Below are 24,550 nucleotides of genomic sequence, written 5' to 3'. Positions count from 1 at the left end.
GGGAATAAGTTTAGATGAAAGCTGGAGATAGAATAAGAGGGTTCAGGAAATCTGAGGGAAGGGAGTGTCCCTAAAGTGAAGAAGGCAGGCACAGAGGAGCAACTTGTACTTTGAGTTTGCTTCACTATTTTGCCTTGAGACATGCCTGGGGGTGGGAATTCAACACTTGCTTCCCTGATTGCTGTGAGTGTAATCACTGTGGCTAAAAATAATGTTCCTTCACATACATGGATTGATTATATGATCAACATGGATTGCCTCATTTTAGCCTTATAGCAATTGCCAGCAAGATGAGTAGAGGGACATGTTTATTTTCTAGATGAGAAAAATGAGTCTCAAAGAGAGAAAGTGACTTAACCAAAGCTACACGTTTATTCATAATGCACTTACCATGTATCTACTAATTTGGGGGAAGGCATTGGAAAAAAAAAAAAAAAAAGAAGAAGACACACAGCCTCTTTCCTTAAGGAGATTATGATCCATTTGGGTATTTGGACAAATTAATAGATATTTCAACAATGAGTAGAGATTTAAAATATGGTAAAACTTGGCACCTGGTCTTTTGATTCTATTTCATTTATCTCTACAACAACATTTTTTAAATGAAAGTGAGTTTATCATTTATTAGAAAAATAATGCATTTCATTTGACTTCAACTAAGATAATACATAAAAAATATTTTAAAAATATTAAAATGGCTTATGATCTCATCACCTGGCAAACAGCACTGTTAAAATTACAATATAGCATATTGCATTTTTTCTTTATTTATATTTTTAACTGGGTATGTTTAGTTTTATTTTCTTCTTAGTATGGGGTAGGCTTCTTATGTTTTTTCTGTCAAGCAATACAGCTCTGCTTCTTAACTTTAATAGTTTGTTAGTATGTCATTAGAGCATCATTTATTTTACCATACAACTATTGATCGATGTTAAAATATTTTCCTATTTTTCATCATTCAAAAATATGCTGAGATGAAAAGCATACATAAATCTTAGTAAATATGCCTCATTATTTGCTTGTGATACAATTCTAAAAATGGAATTGTTGGCCAAAGGCCATGCATATTTAAGTTAAAAAATATTGGCTTCTGGAAAGTGATATATAGATCTTGACAGATCTTGATTTAAATTCAATTTATGATTCTTTAAATGAGAATAAAACTTTTTATCTTTCCTAATGATTAATAACTTTAAATAAGTTAATGTATAAAAAATCTCCTTGTGATGTTATCATGAAATTTTTCCTACTGCTTTGATCTTTAGTTATGGAAAAAACATCTTATGAAGGAAGGTTGAATATAGTTAAGTTTTGGGATAAGTCTGGGTCTCTGTGACCTAAATTCTAGATTGTCTAACTAAAGGCCAAAACCATAACATTAGGCTTTTGTTTTATGGACATTTTATTTTTATATGTATAATTTTCTTATGTGCTAATGTGAATATTTAGTATTGAAGATTCAGATAGTTAAAAAAATTAGAGGCAGCATGTGGTGGCTCATGCCTATAATCCTAGCACTCTGGGAGGCTGAGGTAGGAGGATCACTTGAGGTCAGGAGTTTGAGACCAGCCTGAACAAGAGCGAGACCATGTCTCTACCTAAAACAGAAACAATGAGCTGGGTGTGATGGCACACGCCTGTAGTTCCAGTTACTCGGGAGGCTGAGGCAGGAGGATCGCTTGAGCCCAGGTGTTTGAGGTTGCAGTGAGCTATCATGATGCCACTGCATTTTACCCAGGGCAACAGAATGAGACTCTGTCTCAAAAAAAAAAAAAAAAAAAAAAAAATTAGAATTCTCTCTTTCAAGAAAAGTACTTTCTAGTTTGAAAAACCTATCACAAAAGAACATGTCTGCTAATGGGAGTGTGGACATTTTGATGCTACAGCTTGTGCTTGAGTTTTGTGGGCACAGATATGGTAAGAATGTGTATCATGTGTGCTTCATGTTTTAGGATATAATGTGTATTAGGTGGTATCCCATCCTATATTTTTTCTTACCAACTCATATTATTTCTTCTCTCAAAAATTTGCCAGTTTATATCTTATTAAGATATTAAGACTCCCCTAAGATAATAGTGTGTACTATAATGCTTTGATCAAGGTAATTACATACATCAGGAGGGTACTGAGTGTGATTAAAAACAAACAAACAAATAAACAGCTTTTATTAAGGCTTACATCGACACCCACACCTACCATTATACAGAGCATTTTTAGGCACTCTTCTGTATTCATGTAAGGTGGGAGAAAATAGGTTAGGTCCTATATAGAGAAAACCAGTGCAGGATGAACATAAGAAATAAAAGGTTGTCTGGGACCAACATAGTGATTTGTCTCTGATTCTTGTCATTTTGCTGCAAAGAGCTTTCCACGTGCATAGTGACTAAGTATGATTGGATGCTGTTAAATACTCCTATTAAGCACTTTGGGGAGCAATCAGTCTGTTTTTAGCCCCTCTTTCTCTATTTTTTTGTTGATAAAAGTTAAAAAAATATATAAGCCAGGCTTAGTTTGGAAACATTATGTACACATAAAACAATGCACCACATGATACCAGCTCTTGGATAAAACTCATTAACTTACTATTAGAAAGTTACTAAATTACTTCCTAGTTTTATTACAAAATACAAAAAAACAGTGTTGTTTTAAAGGATAATTAGCTTTTTCATTAAAAAAACGAAACCAGCTTAAAGAAGAAAAAATCTCTTGCTTAAAGAAATGAAGAATTAAACAGTAAAATCACTATTCTATGAATTCTTGGTGCTGCTATCATTCTTAAACAATGTACAAAGATCAGAAAAAAAAAAAAAGAAAAAGTGCTAGGTATGGTTCAAAGAGTGACAGTTTGGTATTCATAATATACTAAATATTTTGTCACTGACATAAAAAAGGTAGCTAGAGGGTGAAAAACTAAAAAAGACTGGAGTTGTCTGGATGCACAAACAGAACAGGTCACATCTTAGCTGGCCTGGTTTCAGAACAATGGGAAATAATGTTTCCTCTGCTATTTTTTTTTAAGTTGTGAGCCTGTTACAGGAATACTTACCTATGAAATTTAAAATTTGGAAATTAAGTGGTGTAAAAAAATAAAATTTACAAACATTAATATATGTCATTTATTAATCTACCACATCTTTTTTAAAATGCACATTAATGGTCATACTGTTTGGGAATTATGAATTAACAATAATTTAAAATTTGTGGGTGTCACTTATAAACTTTTAAATCAAACTTATGGAGCTTTTTTTTTTTTTTTTTTTTTTTAAATCTCTTCTGTGTTGGCATCAGTTGTAATTTTACTTTTTGGGAATTTTTTTTTTTTCCTGACATCATTAGTAGTAATCACAAACATATGTTCAATGTACAAACCAAAGAATCTGAAATGAATGATTCAAAATGTAGGCTCTCCCATATTTCACCTGTCTTCTACTCCATGGCTACTCCAAGGGACTCCCTTTCTTTCTGAAATCCTTTGTCAGTGTATTGTTCAGGGATCTCCTTCCTGACCATGTCCTGTGTCCTGGTGAGGGTGAGGTGACCGACATTCCTGATCACAAGGTACTGGAGAGCCTGCATGGCTAGTGGCTGGCATAACACTGCAGGGATAAGGTGGGGCAGAGAGTAAATTTGCTCTGTAAAAGGACACAGCTGTAAGCGTCTGGGGTGAACTTGAAGTTGAGGAGGAAAAGAATTAGAATAAGCAGAACCCCAGAGAGGCTCCGTCTTCTGATTGGATGGAGAGCACAGGAGAGAAATCATACTTCCCACTCAAGTTAGATGAGTCCTCTGCTTTAGAAACTTCCAGTGAACTTATTAAAATTCATATTCTCTGACTGTATTTCAGACTTTATAAATCAGAAACTCTAGGGATGGTACCCAAGTCTGTGCTTTTGTAGATTTACTCAAGTCACCCTCAAACAAACTGTTATTTAAGAATCACTGGTTTAGAGAAAACAAAACACAAACCAGATAGACATACAACTGGTACATTGACTGGTGTTATCCAAGTTCAGTGACTAAGGCTCAGAAACCTCTTCCCTTCAGTTCCCAGAAGTGCCCAGGAATTAACTTCCAGATGAAACAATCTGCAGAGAAAATCTCTGAACACATCCCAGGCAGCATGATAGTATTAAACCTCATATTAAAGGCTAGCTTTACAAGCAAGAAAACAAGGAGAAGGAAGGTTTTCTGCTCCTGAACTTTCGTAGCTGGGAACCTAGTCTTTCCTTTTACAATGAGAGGGAAGCCAGCTTAAAGTATTACTGATAGGAACAGTGACAGGGACTGCATCCCACTGGTGCCAAAGAATTCCAAATCTGTGGCTGATATCAGACCCTCTCTCATTTGATACAGATTAGAGAGGGAAAGTGCAGTGAAGGGAACGGACAGAGAAAGAAAAGGCTGAAAGTTTAGCCCGAGGTCAGCTGCTGTTCTTCAAGCACAAAGTCATACCAGTAAGTAGTTTGGGGGGTGTCAGGCTGGACATACACAGAGTTCCCATTCATGACATCACAAGCATTTGTAAAATGCACAGTAATTGTCATACTTCTTGGGAATTATGAATTAACAATTAATTTTTTGAATGCCTGCTGCATCAGTCCTGTCCTGTGATTTGCTATGAGAAGTCAAATAAGATGGTTTTTGACATCAAGAAGCAAACATCCAATAACCTTGCATCGCTCTTTCTTTGACAACGTCTGTACAGCATGCTTTGGGGGAACAGAGGGTGGGGTCCTGAATCGATTTGGGATGACGGAATGTTTCCTGCGATAAATGAGATCTGAGCTAAGTAATGAACATGTGGAAGTTAATTAACTAGGAGAGGAAGAGGAGGAATTGCATTCTACACAAAGACTTGTACCAAACATTATACCATGCTCAGAATGCCTGCAGCAAAAGGGACAGTGAGTTGAAGTGAAACTTTAGAAACACAGGAACTAGACTATGCAACATTGTGTGAGATTAGTTTAATCAAATTTTCTATTGACAACTTTGGAGATTTATTAAAGGGTTTTAACCTGAGAAGTATGGCATCAAATTCTCACTTTTGGAGATATGTGAAGGATAAACTGAAGGCTCTTAAAGAAGGAGTTGGAAGGTTTCTACAGTTCCTCAGAAGTGAGGACAGCCTGCACCGAGACATAGCTCTGAAGAGGAAGAGGAATGTGGCGTAAGAACAGTATTCCAGAGACAGAACATGCTGAAGTTGGTGACTAATTATATGGGGCGGGGGAGGGGGGGCGAGGGCTCTGACTTCAGTGGCTGGGTTTCTAGTGTACCATTTTCCTCTGTAGGCAATACAGACGGGAACGCAAGTCTGGGTGACACGGGGGCAGGGATAAGTCAATTTTCAATCTGCCAAGCTTGCTACAGGGATGTAACATGTAGGATATAGAGATGTTTATTAACTCACCAAATATGCATTAAATTTACACTGTGCTGATCACTGTCCATTTAATGGGTCCAGTGTACTAGAAATATAGATGAGTGAATCTTCACTATAGAAATAGAAACTGAAGTCACATTTAGAGGCAGGTAGGAGAGGTGCACATAGTGAGAAGACAAGTTAGAGCGCAGTGTAGACAGCACCACTATCTACACGTGAGGCTGAAAAAAGAGCCCAGGAGTATATCCAGATGCAAAGTCTTGAATCAAACTGAACCCAGGGGAAGAGTTGCTATAAGAGACAGCAGCTATATATAATATAGATGTCCCATTTATATAAATTTATATAAATCATCACCAATTTGCCAATACAGAGGTTGGCAAGGTGAGAGCAGACCCAGTGATGCAGGGAAGACTGGAGCCAGGTTGAAGAGGTGACCGGCGTCGGGGCGGGGGGGAGGGGGGGTCATAAAGAGTGACTTCTTCAGATTACTTAGCTGTGCCCATGAGAAATGTTGTTGAGAAAGATTCACCATTTTTAAAAACATTACTCACCATGCCTCCCCTATCTCTGCACCCCTGCATTCTGATGTGACATTCCTTCATGTCAACATTGCTCACTTGCCTTCCGTTAACCTGCAAGCATGGATGTTAGGTGTCTGATGCTTTCCTGAGAGTAGGTGTCACAGAAGAGGGGGAGAGATGGAGTGCGCAGTCCCTGGGAAGCCCATGGACATGGAAATCTATAACACCACGGCTACTGCTTTTGAGGGTCTACTACATGTATGGTAGTGAGCATCCACTTCATATGCGTTTCAATTTTTTTTCATAAAGAAACAACTTGCAAGACATTTGCATCATACAGGAGAGACAAGTGAGGACCAGAGAGGCCAAGTCACCAGCCTTGGACCAACCCCCGGTGAATGGATGAGTGAGAAGTTGAGGCTGGAACCGCTGTTCGGTCTTAGTCCAGCATTCATCCTCCTTTTAAAGTACCACAGGAAGGAAGGAAAAAATGAACAATTTTGGGAAGTTCAGAGAGCTGAAAATCGATTTGGTCTAACAGGTTTGTTTTTGTTATAGCTAGTGCAGAAGAGCAAAGACCCCAGAGAAGGCTGGTGGGCCGGGCAGCTCACCCCCCAAAACCCAACTTTATGTCATTTGGTCAAACACGTTACACTTTCAAGGAAACTACATCTAATAGAATTTTAAAAGATACCATTTTTAAAAGGTGAAGGGGTTGAATAGTAGCCATTGGAAGAACATGTCAAAGTTTAGAATTTTGAAGGACCTGAGGTTTTTGCCAAGGATTGCCCCATTCTCTGTGACCGATGAGTCTCAGAATGGCCCCCGTGCCTGGCCGTGTCCCCTTCTGTTGCTGTTAGTCCTTAATCATTTTGACATCTGACTATCTTCACAAAGAAAGAAAGGTTTAATCAGAAGCCTCATGACATCTCCTTAGCTAAGAAATGGTTTGGTCTTGCATTATCTTTAACAGTTGTTCACCGCAGTCTACTGCAATATCAGTGACGCTCGGCCAGTTCTCACGAGGCTTCTCCTTGACAGGGGGAGGAAACAGTGACACATTTGTGTTACAAGATCTGATCCATACCCGTTTAAGTCTGATCTTTCTGGACCTGCAAAGATCCATTTGTTAACTCAAACTTTCTCCAAGAGACACCACGGGGAAGAAGTAGCAATGAAAAAGCTTTTACTGGGTGTTAGTTTTATGTCTATTATGACCTACAACTCTACAGGTTGCAAAATCCTTCACACTAGCTGAGACTATAGTGCTTTAAGGTCATCTGTTTGGTGATCTATAGCATTCCATAAACAGAAGCTGGAAAAAGAAGCTGGAAAAAGAGAAAGTAAAATTAAGGACACAGATACGTTTATCCCATTTAAATAAATCTCTTTGCTCCTTTGCATGGTTCCTGCCCCTTCAATCCTTTCCGATTTACAACAGTGTTGATAATTGTTGGAAACGGCCGCGAATTTTACAGAATAATTGGCTCTATTTTAGGACACACTTTAGTGTGTATACTACATGGTGTGGCTATAAAGTAATAAAATAGATTTTTGCACGTGGCCGCCGGAAATCATTCTCATTATTGTTAGTCACACATTGTGTATGTGTGTGAGCATGGCAACATTTTACAGTGTGAAGGTCTTTTATAGTTTTTAGAAGTTATAAAATAATAGAATTAATTGCTTTGAATTTAGTCATTTTGCACTGGGCAAATATTGATTTCTTTCCCAACACCTTTAATTTCTAATGGAGCTTGAAATTAACTTTGGATTTTAATTCTATTTTATTCTGGGTTTGTACATCAGGCCCATTAATAACGTCAGGAGAGTGCTGAGAGAACCGTTTCCGAGCCAGGAGTGCACGGTGAGCTCTGCAGCGCTCGACTCTCCATCCCTTACAGGAGGGGGATGGCTGTGCGGGGATGTGTATCACATTAGTATTTTATGACTGAGCGATCAAGGAAAAAAAGTTACCCTGCAAAAAGTCAGCCTCAGATCATTTTGCAAAGTTTGCCTCATTGTGCGTGTGTGTATGTATGCATATGTAATCAGGTCCAAAATGGTCAGGGTCACAAAGGACAGATTGCCACCAGCAAAAACACCTGGACAATAAGCCTTTCTGGTTCACAAGGTAATAGTCTACCTTCTTAAGGAAAATAAAAAATATATGTGTATATATTTTATGCATACACATCACAGTCATAGAAATATATATATAAGTATAAACTACAAATTTTAAAATAATTTAAGTATAATCTTTCTCTGAGGTTTTAAAACTTTCTTAACAATTTCATATTGTCTCCATAAAATGGGGTGATTGGAATAAATTACCACTGAGATCCCTGGGGGGCCCTTTGCATTCATGCACACCTGTTAAGTACATGAGTGCTCCTCTGTTTTTCTCAGAGGTTCCCTGAACTGTCCCCCACAGCAGCTGCTCTCAGGCCGATGAACGTTAGTGGGGACTGCTCAGACTATGGGATGTGGCTCCTCTACTAGATCTGCCAGTATCAAACCAACTTCTCGGGAACACTTCCCAAAATGCTCTCTAGGCTCCAGGGATTTTCAGTGCTCTGAGAGTTGCAACAGCCATGCCTGCAGGGAGGCAGCATGAGAAAGTACAGATTTCAAAATAGTGAATGGTTTGAAATTTTGGCTCTGTCTTGTACTTTGAACTTCAGCTTTTTAATATGTAAAATGGAATAATATCTCCCTTGCAAGCAATGTTGGAGAATGTAAAGTTCAATACTTAACATACTTCCCTTTCCATTCTCATTAATGTTCTTTCAAACCACAATGTGTGTTCAAAATTAAAAATTTAATTAACAAAGACTGACTATAAGGTTTAATTTAAAAAAAAAAACATGAAAATATTTAACCTAGGCCCATATCCTTCTGGGAGAAAAAAACTGTGAGCAAAAAATTTGGAAAAAAAAAATAACTAAGTATATAACTACCAGAGAAATCATATAACTACCAGAGAAATATAATTGCTATGAAAAAAAAATTTAAAAAAAAGAAATTAAGCTTGAGTGATCAAACAAGATTTTACAAAATAGAGAGAGAATGTGAACTGGAGCCCCTACAGAGGGTAAAGTTTGAATGTGGCAAAAGTGGGGAGAAGAGCAATGTGGGATGGAGTTTAAGGGATCGTGCGGCAAAGACGTGGCGGTAGGGAAGCACGGGGGACACATGGGGCTGTGCACAGGGATGTGCGCATGCGTGAAGTGGGGTGACCAGTGTCCTGCAAAAACTCACATTCACTCCAAACCTCACAGTTGGATGGTTTTTGGAAATAGGGTTTTGCAGATGTAATTTGTTAAGATGAACTCATACTGGATTAGTGTGGGCCCCAAATCAGATGACCGGTGTCTTTATAAGAGAAAGGAGAGGAAGATTCCAACATAGGCAGAGATTCCGGTACAGAAACACACAGGGAACAAGGCCATGTGAAGAAAGGAGACAAGGTTAGGGAGATGCACCTGTAAGTCATCGAATGCCAAAAATTACTGACAAACACGAGAAGCTATGAAGAGGCAATGAAGGATCCTTTCTAGAAATTTCAGAGCAAATTTGGCCTGGCCAGCACCTTGATTTTGGACATTAAAACTCTAAAACTGTGAGAGAATAAATTTCTGTTGTTTTGACCAGCAAGACTATGGTCATTTTTTTTTTTTTTTTTTTTTTTTTTTTTTTTTTTTTTTTTGGCAGCCCTAGAAAATGCACATCCTTAGCATGCCATCCCGTGGAGGTAAGGGGAAGCACAGAGCATACCTCTTCTTCAACCATTGCTGTCCCACACTTTCTGATCATGAATAAAGTAGAGTCCTTGCCTCGGAGTTCCCCAAAGTCAGTTGTGATGATATTGAAGCCTTCTTTTTATGCAATTCTCTTCTTTATTTCAGTTTCATTGAGGTATAGTTGACAAATAAAATTGCATATATATAAAGTCTATGACATCATGGTTTGAAATGATTACAACACTCAGGTTAATTAACACATCCATCACCTTCCATAGTCAACATTTTTTGTGAGAACACTTAAGATCTACTCTGTCAGCAAATTTCAGGTATACAATGCAGTATCATTAATTGTAGTCACCATGCTACACATTCGCTTCTCAGAACTTATTCCTCTTGGAACTGGAAGTCTGTACCATTTGATCAATAATTTCTCCATTTTCCTCACTGCCAGCCCCTGCAATCACCATGATTTTACTGTTTCTAAGAATTTGACATTTATTTTTAAGATTACTCATGTAAATGATACTATATTAATAGTATCTGTTTTTCTGTCTGGCTTATTTCACTTAGCATTATACCTTCCAGGTTTAACTATGTTGTCACAAATGGAAGAATATCCTTCTTTTTATATGGCTACATTATATATTACACATACATATTATTTATCATTTCATCCACCAACTGACACTTAGGTTTTTCCATATCTTGGCTATTGTGACTAGTGCTACAGTGAACACAGGGGTGCAGCTATCACTTCACATACTGTTTTGTTTTCTTCAGATCCATACCCAGAAATGTGATTATTGAATCATATGGTAGTTCTATTTTTAATTTTTTGAGGAACTAACATACTGTTTTCTACAATACCTGTACCAATTTATATTTCCACAAACAGAGATCAGGGGTTTCTTTTTCTCTACATCCTTGACAACATTCGTTATCTCTCATCTTTTTGATCATAGGCATTCTAACAGGTGTGAGGTGATATGTCATTATGGCTTTGATTTGCATTTACCTTATAATTAGTGTCTGATTCCTCTAGGGTTCTTTTACTTTCTCAAGATTGCTTCTGCTATTTGGGGTCTTTTGTGGTTCCATACAAATTTTAGGATGTTTTTCCTATTTCTGTAAAAATGCCATTGGAATTTTTATTTTGCATTGAATCTGTAGGTTGCTTTGTACAGCATGGATACTTTAACATGATTAATTCTTCCAATCCATGAACATGGAATATATTTTCATCTATGGTGTCTTCTTCAAATTTTTTCATCAATGCTTTATGGTTTCAGTGGATGGTTCTTTCACCTCTTTGGTTAAATTTATTCCTATATATTTTATTCTTTTTGATTCTATTATACACGGGATTATTTTCTTCTCTTTCAGAAAGTTCATTGCTAGTGTATAGAAACACAACTGATTTTTGTATGTTGATTTTGTAAACTGCAACTTTATTGTATCTGTTAGTTCTAACAGTTTTTTGATAGAGTCTTCAGGGTTTTCTATATATAGGTGCTCCTGGACTTAATGGGATTACACTCTGACAGACCCATCATAAGGTGAAAATATTGTAAGTCAAAAATGAATTGTAGTACATCTAACCTACCAAACATTATAGCTTCACCTAGCTTACCTTAAATGTGCCCAGAACACTTACATTAGCTTACAGTTGAACAAAATCACCTAAAAAAAAAGCCTATTTTATCATAAGGTATTAAATGCCTCATGTACTACATCACTAGCCCAGGGAAAGATCAAAATTCAAAATTTCAAGTATGTTGAAATTGCAATGGTTTGTCATCATTGTAAAGTTGAAAAAATTAAGTCAAACCATGCAAACCATGGTAAGTAGAGGATCGTCTGTATAAAGATCATGTCATCTGCAAACAGAGGCAACTTAACATTTTCCTTTCTGATTTGAATGCCTTTTGTTTCTTTTTCATGTGCAATTTCTCTGGCTAGGGCTTTCATTGGTGTGATGATTAGATGTGGCAAGAGTGGGCATCCTTGTCTTGTTCTTGATCTTAGAAAACTTTCAGTTTTTTACCATTGAGGATGATGTTAGCGGTGGACTTGTCACATATGGCATTAATTCTGTTGAGGTACATTCCTTTTATACCTAATTTCTTCAGAGTTTCTATCATGAAAAAATGTTGAATTTTATCAAATGCTTTCTCTGCATTTGTTGAAATGATCATATGATTTTTATCCTTCATTCTGTTAATATGGTGTATTGCATTTATTTATTTGCATATGTTGAATCATCCTTGCATCCTAGGGATAAACTTTACTTGATCATGGTATATGATTCTTTAAATGTGCTGTTGAATTTGGTTTGCTGGGGATTTTTATACCTATGTTCATCAGGGTTTTGACATGTAATTTTCTTTTCTCGTGGTGTCCTTATTTGGCTTTGGTATCAAGGTAATGCTGGACTCATGAGTTTGGAAGTGTCATGATATTTTCTGTGCAACAAAATTTGGCATAAAGAAAGAACACCTTGTACCAAATATTGGAAACGTTATACTTTTATTGAGAAACAAAAGGGATTTTAAGATGCTATACCCTACAAGGAGATCTTCCCTCATGCCGCAGAGGGTTTTGTTTGTTCAGAGACTGATAAACCTATCTTTATAGTCATTTGAGAGCTATGAGATGTATGTGTATATTTGTGCATGTGTGTTTATGCATGTAGACAATTAAATTCATTGCTCAAAAATTTACTTAATACTTACCAAGTTATAAGCAATGAGACAGGCATTTGTGCTCAAAGATGAAAAAGACGTGGTCAGTGGCCAGAAGTACAGTGGGCAGTCAATATAATGTGGTTGTTGATGACATAGGTAGAGGCTTGTATGAGGTATCCCTCAATAAAAGTGTATTATTTGATTCATCTTTATTTGGGATCTGTCTAGTACAAGAGAATCAATGTGTTTATCTTTGTATTGTTGGTGACTTCTAAGAGATCTGGCTGGTCTATCTTTGCATTAATATTTTTGATGTAAAAATGTGCCTTTGTCTTTGATATGTTTTAATAACTGATTTGTAATCTTTCTCATTGTTAGAGATACTGAATGAATGCCCAAGGATAGAGCCTTTAATTCATGGCCCCGATTTTTATCCGTAAACTAGTCCCAAAGAGGCATTATGCAAATCACTCCTGCTTGCTGCCGTTTCTTTTTTTAAATCCTGCTCTGGTTTTGCTGGGGAAAAAAAAAGTAATCTTTTGACTTCACTTTAAAAATGCTTTTTGGCTATAAGTGTACGTTTAAATGTATGGTAAGTAGTAAACTTACTTTAAAAATAGATAAATTTCTACTTCTTCTTAACTTCATTTATGTGATCTTCAGGGCCACTTCAAGCCCTCTCTCTGTCCACAGATTACATTGTAGGAAGCTCGGAACTGGGAACTCCAGTGTCCTCAGCCTTGCAATGCAGAAGTGAAAACACTCTTCCTTCTCTCCCCACCCACTCTATGAACTTCTCTATATTCTCTCCTCTACGGTTTAATGTTTTCCTTCTTCTGTTGAAAGGTAGTAGGTAGCCACATAGCTGGGAAGAGAGCCAGGGTAAATTCTGGGAAATTGGAGTGGTTGCAGACTTCTTGGTAAGAAGACTGTAAGGAGGCAGCATTTCAGAGCACTCCTTCATTTTTTACATAAAGTCTCTAACCTTAATACACCATTACATCACATTTAAAAATATCTACTAAACTACCCCTCCTTAAAACTTGTATATTTAGTCTTCATTTTTTAAGTCTATGGAAAACAAGCTCATCTCCCCAGCCATCCAAGTTCTATTTATTGCACTTTTAAAAAGCAGAAGGTTTCCCAAGATTCAAGTATGATTTATTCACTGGGATTCCTCATTAAAAAAAGTACAATGAAAACACAGTTTTCTTAAAGTACTCAATAGAGAGACTGCTGGAATCTAAATGATCCCAGCATGACAATTACAGTTTGCGCAGATTAAATTTGGGTTTTTTTTATTACCACATGTGAAACTGATGTTAATCAAGTGTCAATGTGAACCCATTCCTTGGATAAGTAACCACATGTGGTAGAATTTAAGGCCTGGTATCTTAAGCGAGGTGGCGCGTGAGAAGCATAGGCTGGTGACAAGTGAGAAAGAGAAGCCCCATTTTGAATGCAGACTGAAATCTGAATTTAAAGTCTCTTAGAATTTTTTATAGTAATTAAATTACTTAGGCTTTACACTAACATGCTTCTACTATGTTCAAGGTCTTTCAATATCTAATTTATATGTATAAAGGATGTCGGGAAATGTTTTCTATAATAAATATTCTTCTTTGATTGCTAACAGCAATTCAAATACTTCTCAATAAATTTCTCTTCCATTCTGTCTCACCCTATGAATCATTCTGTAGCATTATTTTTATTCCTAAAATACGCGTTAGCCAAAAAATCTAGTTTAGGCTGCAGAAATGAAGCTTAGTAAAAACGACCACTATTCCGTGGAACTGTGGCAATGACACTTTGACGGAGCCGAAGTTGCAAGACAGAGTTGATGCTACCTTTTGTCTGATAATAGTGGAAAATACATCAAAAGCAGCGGATCTAGCAATGATGGGGAGAAGAGAAGGACTCCTGCAATCACTGCACTTCTGTGGCCTATCACTGCTGGGGCTTCCGCTCCCAGTCCCTGTTTCTCTTCAGCACCCTTTGGGATGACTGGCCTTACGGCTAATCCCCGCCACATGGTCAGCTGAAAAGAGAGGAGGTTTTTTTCACTAATAGCTCAGACTTTCCCCTCAGGTGCTGTAACACAGAGTAATAGATGTCCCCACCAACTCCCAAGCAGGGAGTATTGCTGCCTGGAGTTTCCTCCCCGCCTTACCAAAGGGCATCTAATAAATGTGCAGTTCCAATACTTCTCTCCCAGAACTGCTGTGCTGTGTGTGAGAAGGTACGAATCCTCATTATGGAGAATCTCTCCTCTGTTGAAGTTCAGGACATTTTATTTTCTTTTCTCACATAGCTTAATTAAGTCAGCTTAATTTAGAGAGTTATGCAAAGGAAAAAAATAGTCCTTTTGGAAAATAAATTAACAAAGCTTGTGCTGTTCACCTAGCTTCAGGTAGCTTAGGAACTTGCCAGGCAATCAATATGGCCAGCTGAAATTCAAGTTTAATTATTTCAGGGAGTCTATAGCTATGTCACTCAAACCTTAAAGAAGCCTTAATATGCTAGCATTTTTTGAGTAGGGATATGTTTTCCGTCGGATGCTTGAATATTGTGTAAGTGGAGTAACTCAGCAACAGATAGCCATACGGTGGAAAACACACATAGGCTTTTCTAGAGCTCTAAATTCCATTACAGTAATATGGATGGAAAGAATTTCTCTCTCTACAGCCAAACTCTTAGAGGTTTTTCTTTATCCATTCTAACAGGATGGCTTCATTTGGTCCTATCCAGCATAAAGTTGATCACATGGCTTGGCAAGCAAGCCATGATTAATTGATATTGCAACAGGCTCAAATAATGGCAGAGTATTATTAGGACATTTTGATTCCTGTTAATGAGTAATGACAGCAATTTTGCAGTTGCCAACACTGGCATTTGGTGCTGGCATCTGTGATTGTAAGAAAGGTCTTTAAAGAGTAGGGTAGGCACATTTTGCAGACAGGAGCTACTATGGCAGCTTTGGGACAAAAATTATATGATGGGACCGAGGGGCTGCAAACCACTGGATGTTTTCCTCTCTTACTTGAAAATAAGAGCACAGTCTTTAGTCAAATTCATATTCATTTGTAAAATTTTACTTTTACTTGGATAAGTTGGAAGATTTTCAAATTAAATATCTTACTAAAATGTGAAAGAAATGAGATGTGAGAATACCTGAAAGTCAAGCATCAAAATGTTCTTGGAAACTGCTATACTTTACATGAGGAACTTTTACCCATTAATGGTATTAGTCACCTTCATCAAATATAACAAGAAAAGATGATTTAGGTGTACGGACAATTCCACTCCAGATTTCAACAATCTGAACCATATTTTTCTCAGCATTCTTTTGCCAGAGAGGAGAGGAAAGGAGGAAGGAAAGCAGAATTCAGCAACAACAACAACAACGTGAATGGAGAGCGTATTTTGGTCACTATGATTTTGTTAAAAAAATAATAATTAAAAAAAACAGGAATGGATAATTCATTCTTCAGATTTTCTTATTGTGAATGGTGAAAAATAATGAGATTTCTTACTGAATAGTGTTTTCAGAGATCGAGAGCTTGGCAAACAATCCCTGGTATCTTGATTTTGGAAGAGTTCATTGGACACAGCTGGGTCACAGCTGGAAGAGATCCTGAAGGGAGGAAGCTTCTCGTTCTGCCAGATTTAGGTTAATAATCACAAAGTAATACTAAAATTAGTTTTATTACCTACAATTATACTATAAGCTATATAGTTGAGGCACATTGTAGCAAAGCAAAAACAGTTCTATCACTTTCAATAAAAGCAATGTTGACAGTTGAAAAAACAACATCATATTATTCAAACGGTTCTTCAAAAATGATCTCTAAACAATGTTCAGTAGCCTCACCAGTCCTCCTTATTTCAGAAATAATCAAGAGCCAATAGCCTGCTATGGGAAAACTTTAATATCATTTATGATATTTCTTTATTCTAAAGGATATATTGTTTCATGGTAACACATGAATGATGAAGAATCACATCTGAAGTCATCCTTTGATACTGCAGTACTGAAAACCATCGTCCCCTAGCTGGCCCAATCTACCTACTGAATGCTGCATCCTGCTGTTCCTTTGACAGCACCAATCTCCTCACAGTATTATATTTGAGAATCAACTATGTTGTAGACACCACGCTAGACATTTTACACATCATCTGTACTCATCACAAAATATATTGGCAGGTGCATGCTATTATTTTTGTTTTATTAACACAGAAAGGACAGTGGTATGCTAGTAAACCAGCCCTACTAAAAGTATCTTGATTTGCAGAGCTTACCAATTTCCGTGGTGTAAATTCTTCCACTGTAACTTGGTTCAAAAGCTACCAAGGTTTATCAAGGTTAAACAGCCAGCTCACAAAATTTCTAAATATTTAACAATTACTTCTGTTTCTCTGGAGAACCCTGAAAGAAACTTAGCTCAGAGTTCAGTTCCTACTTGAACCTCTCCCCATACTGGTTCACATTGTTTTTTTCTCTCTCTCATATTACATATACATCTTTATGCCAGTTTGGCACATAAACATCTGTTACCTTCTAATAATATATTGATGTTTTGTGATTATTTACCCCGTTTCTCTTTTTAATTACATTGTCTACTTCATAAGGAAAAGGGCTCTCATCTACATTTTTGTATTCACATAGTGTGCTGCATACATACTAGGCATGATATTACTGAATAAATTAAAACTGTCTGTGAATTAGAATTGATTCTATATGTCAGGTTTGTAAAGCTAAAGACATATAATAGAAATTTACGCTTGAAGCTAAGACTCGGGGGTATGGGGGGGCATGGGCAATATATATAACCTGAACTTTTGTACCCCCACAATGAGCTGAAATAAAAAAGAAAGAAAGAAAGAAATTTAGTGAAGTTTCTTCCTTATCTTCGAATTAAACTGGACTTTTCCCCTCTACTCTCTTTCCCCCCAACCCAACTTTACAAATGTGTAGAAATGGGCGTTTTCTATTTCTTTTCCTATTCACTCTGAACCTGGGATAAGACATTCACTGGGATTCAAACTACAGGGGATTTTAACGAATAATGCCAACTCCCTCCAGACCTAGCTTAGCACTGGCATTTCATAGCTTCTGAGAAGTTCACAGGATCACAGCATGTCTCTACAGCACACTGCTTTTCAATATGCATTCACAGATCAACCTTTTTTGCAAAGGCTCAAAGAGAAAGACATATTTTTGAAACTATTGAAAGAGTCTTTGTAAAACTGAAATTAAATCCTTTCTTTTCTATATTTAATCTTAGTCATCATTCCAAAGCAAGGCATGAAAGAAGGGATTAATTTGAAATTTGGGCTGCCTCAGAATATAAAGGTCCTTGGGCTGTGTTTCTCCAAATGACCTGCACTATTTTAATCCAATGTAATTTATTTGGTTGTAGCTGTAAGATAGAACCTTTAAATCCCTTTCCTACATTTCTACACAGGTAGTACTTTCCCATTTCCTTCCATCTTACTTTATTTGTAGGTGCCAGATGAATATACCAGTAAAGGAGCTGCCTGGGATGATTGTTTCGTTTTATAATAAGTGTGAATTCAGGAGGTGACACCACTTGTCATTGTTTCCCTTTTCCCCTAATGCTTTAGCTCTAGTGAGAAAGTGAGCTTCTCCTCCAGAGGGTACGTACAACCGAGCAAGGGTTTCTTAATACTTTAATCGTACATACCCTATTGCAAGCTGCATTTTCTACCTAGCACCGTGCTAAAGTTGCATCCTCCTCACCAGGATTTCTCCCTGCTCATCTAGTAAGAAGAACCACATACCAAACAGAAATAAAGCAAACAAATCATTTGAAAATAGAATCTGAAAAGCTAACAGGGTTGCTTAAAATCACAAAACATTTGTAGGAAACATTAAATGATTTTATTTTTTCTGTGTCTACATTTATCCATGTTTTATAAACATGAAAAGTACAAAGCTAGACTATGAAGGGTAAGTATACAGTACAATATATTCACAGTTCACAATCTCAACGAACTAGGGATGTGGAAATGAATTTACGTTAAAAGAGCTTTTATTTTTAAGGAAACTATAAACTTTTTTGATGAGGGCTATTTAATTGTGCATCTTAGTGTCCTTGCCCTCTTCCACTTTCTACCCCACACTCCAGCATCTATCCTGTAAGTGCACTGGAGTCAGTTTTCAACATATTGATGAATAAAAAATGAATACATCATGGGAGGAATACAAACCTTCAGTGCCCCGTGGTCCTGTGGTCGTGTCCTATAGCTACTCCTTGATAACTGGGACACAAGGAGCATTTCAAGTAGGTTACGGTGTTGGAATGGAATAGAAGGTCAAATTGGAAGAATTTGGTAGTTACTCACTACAAAGCAGCCCAATCTGTCTACTTAATGCCACATCTAGATTAGAAAGAGCAAACTTACCCTATGAATATAAATCAACCACTATAGACATTATATTTGCTAATAAAGCCTTATCTTTTCAGTGAGTATATACTTAAATATTGAGACACCCTATGATCTTTTCCTCAAGAATCATAGATATAAAGATATGGTCTGTGTACTGAACGAGGACTATATCAGTGCTCAGTGTCCTTATGTGACTTACAATCAGAGAAAATTTGGTTGGCTGACAATATGTTGTTAAAAATTAGGATATTTTTTAATTTATAAAGTACTTGAATAGACAATATCTCATTGACTATTCAAGAGGAAACTTAAATTCAGAGAGGTTGAGTGACTTGTCCAAAAACACAAAATCAAGATAGCTCCAGCAGTGAGGGCAGTGGCAGGGGTGGGAAGGAAGAGGATTAAATCTACTTCCCATTTTACTGTTGTCAGTAACCTGTAGCATGTAGTGGAAAAGCTGGCTTTACTCTCTGTAGGTATAAATGAAATCCACACTAATGCAACAAGAATGTTTAAGGAAACAGAATTTATAAGGTATGGGAGATAGTCATTGTCCTAGAACTAGGAATGTTCAGCTGATGGTGAAGTAAGGTTTGCCATATAGCTTGGGAATCTGAGGATCTGACATGAGAACATCTAATTTCAAACCCTGAGTGGTTTTTCCTCTCCATAATTTCCTTGTAGCAAGGATACATGTATATTTCATAAATCACAGGATTGTTATGTTCAAGTTATTCAAATTTGCCACCAAGTTTAAAGTAAACTTTTTCTGTCATGCACTACATAGTCAATATTTTAACATATGCATATCTATTTTAGAGTAGCTCATACAGTCAGCCAGCACAGTAATTGACTGCACCCTATGATGTAAGACATTATTTTTGTTGCAACTCGCTTTGCTACTGTTACTATATATTCCCACAAGTTACAATAATGAATGATGTGTCCTAACATGGCACAGTGTTTTCCTAAAAGATCATTTGAAATGTATAGATTTGTTTGCCAATATACTGAATTTCTCCATATAGTTTCTTATAATAATTTTACACCTCTTATGGTGGTTTTTTTCTGTTATTATGATCACCACCATCTCTGCCTTCCATTAATCCATACTTTATTCTTTATTCCCTTTCTTTCTATTTTTCTTTTTTTCCCTTTAGATTTACTCTCTCTTTATAGTTTCACTGTTTCCATAAATTTGTATGAAGGTCATTGATTTAGGTGAAAAAACCTCAATGCTTTCTAGGCTCTCTGACACTCATAGATTCTTTGATTCAGAGCATATTCACTGAGCATATATTATGTGCTGGGTGAGCCTTGGATATTAAACGGTGGCTGGAACTTGGCACTGTCTCCTCCCAGAGATTATAGTACAGTGCAGGAGACAGACACTATTAAATAGTAACAAATAATAAATGCAAAATCACAACCATCACTAGTGCTAAAAGGGAGATGTACATCTTAGAATAAGAAAATTTGGCCTAAATACAGGGTCACAGAAAGCTTCTTTGAGAAGGTGACTATTGAGCTGAAATCTGAAGGATGAGTAGAAATGTACTAGGCGAAGCAAAGAGGGAAGATGTGCAGAAGTCTTGTGGTGGGGTGGTGGCAGGGGTGGGGGGTGGAAATGGTGCGAGGGTGCTGGGCATGCACCAAAAACTGAAACTAGGTCAACGGGATGGAGGGGAAAATAGGAGGAAAAGTATGATAAAAAATCAAGATAAGACATAGGCAAACCACGTAGGATCTGGCAAGCCAGTTAACTTGTAGCTAAAGGGTGGATTCCCATTCTGTAAGGCTAAATACCTAAATTTTATTTCATATATATAACATAGTCTATCCAATGACTGCTTGTCTGTGTAGCAATGCTCAACTCCACCATTTATGACTAAGTTGTGGTAGTTTCCAATGCATGAAGACACCAAATTTCTTAGTGCCAATAATGCCCAAGGGTGATGTGACTACAACAAGTAGGATTAAACTCTTTTTGAAAATTATGCTGTGAATTAAATTACTTATAGGTATAATGGATTATAAATAACATGGTGTGAGCTATTGAAATCCTCTGTGCTTTTCACCTGTGCTGTAATAAGATACAGTGTAACTTGCAGTTTTGCAGTTTACAAATTTATGGACCCAGTGTAACAGCTCCAGAGTACAATGTGTGGAATTGTGACCTTTTAAATTTAAATTTTTCTCTAACATTGGCTGGTAAAAATTTTACGTTTACAATTGTGTGGCAACATCAGGACCTGTTCCTTCCTAGTATTTCAGAATTCAGAAATCCCACAGTTTTAAAATTAGAAGAGAACAGTATAGGTCATCCAGTTTATCTCCTCTTACTACCACTGGAAATGCCATATTCACATATCTGGGCAAGGTGAGAATCTCTCCTTTAATAAAAAGATCTGGAAAAATATTTTCTGTCAGAATGCACATCTGCCATTTAATAATTCTTAAAGATTTCTACCCAAAACATTGTTTATTTTTGTCAAATACTAAAATACTATCCTTTACCCTTTTGTACTTGTTAAATTGACAAAAGTTTTTATGCTGTCAAGGATATTCTGGGGAATTTTAGGGTGGTTCCACATAAGGGACTAATATATGTAGAAATGACTGAGCCATAAGAGAGGATGCAGCGGCATATTAAGGCGTGAGAATATCTGCTAAGCCCTGAGATAACGTATAGCTTCTTGAATTTAATTGATGTAAATTAAATTATATAAAATAATCGTGAAAGTTTAAGGCACATGTGTAAACACTAGGATAATAGGTAGACGCTAAAGAGCATTTGAAGTATTGAAACATAAGCTTGGAGAGCGCCACTGAAAAGTATATAGCATCACTAAGAGGAAAGACTGCAGCTATAAACATGAAGTTTTGCTCACAAAAGAAAAACACATCCTTATACAGTACTTTTGGGAGAGTGAAGCAGGGATAAGTCAGTGTAACAAACACACACACACAAACTACACAACACGGTATTGGACTGCCTTTGTCATGATCTGACGTTTGGGTATGCTACTAGTCAGTTCTTAAAAGATTCATTGAGAATAGAACACCTGCATAAGAAAATTTAAAAAGTATAAAACTGCAACAGTTTAATGTATTTGCATTTTGTCACAAACCAGCCTATTTTGTTTCCTAACAACAAAAATTGGCTTTCTCTTTCCTGTGCTCTGATCATCTTTGGTGATCTTTCGTTTTCCCTGTGGGGTTTCCTCAAAGAATGAGAACCTGACTCCTCAAGGCGTGGTAAATGGCAATCCTCTGAGCCCAATAATATAATTTATTTGAAAATAAGGTCCCTATGTATAAACAAACCCACAAATAAAAGAATAGGGGTAGATTTAGGAGACTTCCAGATTTATTTCAATGCTCTTCAATTTTTCTGGAAAACAAATGCTATGGAAACCAATCATTCACTTCAAGGCCAAATCCATCATAGAAGCAACAGCAAACAATGTATGGGGGCATGAAATTAAGCAACAAATTGTGTGTGATATAGACAATTGCTGGCACATAGTTCAGAGCAAAGGGACAACTGCTCTGAAAGGGATGAAATGGCAAACGTTTATTGAGTACTAAACATGCTAAAGCTCTTCTCAGTGTCTTCCACCAATCATTTCATTTAATTCCACAATGGCTTTATGAGATAGATGCAGTCACTGTATTCATTTCACAGTGGAGAAAACTGAAACTCAAAGAGTATATGTGGCCAAGGGTGGTAGTCCCCAAACTTTTGGCACCAGGGACCGGTTTCATGGAAGACAATTTTTCCACAGATGGGGCAGGGGGATGGGGAAAGTGGAGCTCAGGCGATGATGTATGGCCGGTTCCTAACAGGCCACAGACTGGTACCTGGTCACCGCCCAGGGGTTGGGACTACAGGCCAAGGGTGCAAGTAAATAAGTAGCAGAGCTGAGGTCAACACCAGGCAGTGTGACCTAGCAAACATGCTTCTGTGTCCTCTCTTGATCTAGGGGCTCTATCTCGGATGATCACATTTCATCCTGACCAAGCCTGAATTGGTGTGGAAAACGTACAAAAATAGCCTATAATGTTTGAAGCTCTACCAAATGTATAGTTACACTAAACTTTAGATTTCAGTTACCTACTCTTTATTTTTTTAAATAATACAATTTAAAATTAGCATAATTTCTTTTCAAAAGGAATCCTTTGCCTTCTTCAGGAAATAACAAAGCAAAATATTTTATAATACTAACAAAGTTCAAAAGCACAGAACACAGAATAAGCAACTAAAAATCTCAGCTCATCGGCTAAGATACTTTTAGCAACCATTTAGTCAACAGCGGAATAAAGAAAGTCCAAAAGAAGTCCATTGACTTACTACAAAGGCACACAGCATTATGATCTCAAAGCTGGCATCAGAAACCAGGGTCTTTTCACTTCAATCTTCTTGCTATGGATGTGGTCACTGATGCAGTAAAAATTCAAAATTGTTTATTCCGTATCAAACCAAAAGGCATACAATGTATCTCCTAACATTATGTTATGTTCTATACTAGTCTCTCGATTTTTAACTAATCCATGGGGACATCTAAGAGATGATCAAGTCTTCCAGGTTATTAGGAAAAAAATGCCCTTCACTAAGCTCCAAGGTATATTGTTTTAAAACAAGGTAGTTTCCAATCAACTTTCCTTGAATTATGCAATATGGTCTTCTAATCTCTATTAATATACACACTTGATAGTCAAGATTTTGGCCTCATTTAAAGACGGCAACAAAAAATCGGGCTTTCGTTATTATGAAGAATGGTTCTACTTCTTTAGACATAAAAATGGAATGAGAAACATGTAGGAAGGAGCCCTGGAGCAAGAGATAATGTTCCTCTTCTACATTTAAAGCTCACCACTACTGCTGCACAAAAACACTTGGGACATTTCTAATCCTTGGAGTCACTACTCTTAAAAAAACAAAAACAAAAACAAAAACTCAACTGTTCAACCAGTAGCATATATTTTTAAAATTTTGTCTTTCTCTTTACTGTGCATTTTAATAATGGAAGCAGGTATAAAAAAGAATAATTTGCTTTTTGATTCAATATCAAAGTGTCACTGAGATAGGAAATCTTTGTAACCACTCCTGATTTCTTGCTCTTTGACATGAGCCCGTGTAATTAAACATGGAATTTATAACACATAATATACAAATTATATTCGTGGAATGAAGGCACCTACTTTTATCAAACTTACCTAATTTGAACATATTTTATATAATGAATATCACATACTGAAAGTTAACATTTTGGTGTGATTGGTAAGGAAAAAAATTTAGTTATAATTCCTTTCATTTAATTAATTTATATATCAATTATTTTTGTTCTTTAGTCATTAAAATATTTTAGTGGATGTAAATACAGATAATGCACTTAATAAGTGTCTGTCTGTTTGACCCTCTTGTACATCTTCCCATCAATGTTAATTTTCCTAAGATCTCCTTTGCCTCTTGTTTCTGAATATCTACCTAATCAAATTAATGTGTGCAACCTTTTTTTAGATGATGACTTACAATACATTCTAAACAGGATTTCTTATTGCACATTTCTACAAATAAGAGTGTGGAAAGGCTTAGGGAGCTGCATGGCATTTTTACTGTCCCCAAGGCTCTAGTCTGAGGATATTTTGCTTGTCATTGTTTCATAAAAGAAAAATGAAGAGAAATCCATCTGTATAATCAGAGGGTTTAGATATTACAGTTTCAGCGTTTGAGCATATTGAGAAGGTTGAATCTCTCTTTCTCTCCCTCTTTCTCCCGCCACACACAGATACACA

At 36.7% G+C, this 24,550-nt stretch overlaps 1 protein-coding gene across 1 annotated transcript in view; it reads right to left on the bottom strand.

Annotated features, from left to right (window-relative positions):
* The window catches only part of CNTNAP2 (contactin associated protein 2), a 1,217,706-nt gene that overhangs the window by 688,895 nt on the left and 504,261 nt on the right, over window positions 1–24,550 (bottom strand). The gene's annotated exons all lie outside the window — the stretch shown is intronic.

Source organism: Eulemur rufifrons, chromosome 29 (assembly GCF_041146395.1).
Source record: "Eulemur rufifrons isolate Redbay chromosome 29, OSU_ERuf_1, whole genome shotgun sequence".
NCBI lineage: Eukaryota > Metazoa > Chordata > Mammalia > Primates > Lemuridae > Eulemur > Eulemur rufifrons.
This window is presented reverse-complemented; position numbering and strand designations above follow the sequence as displayed.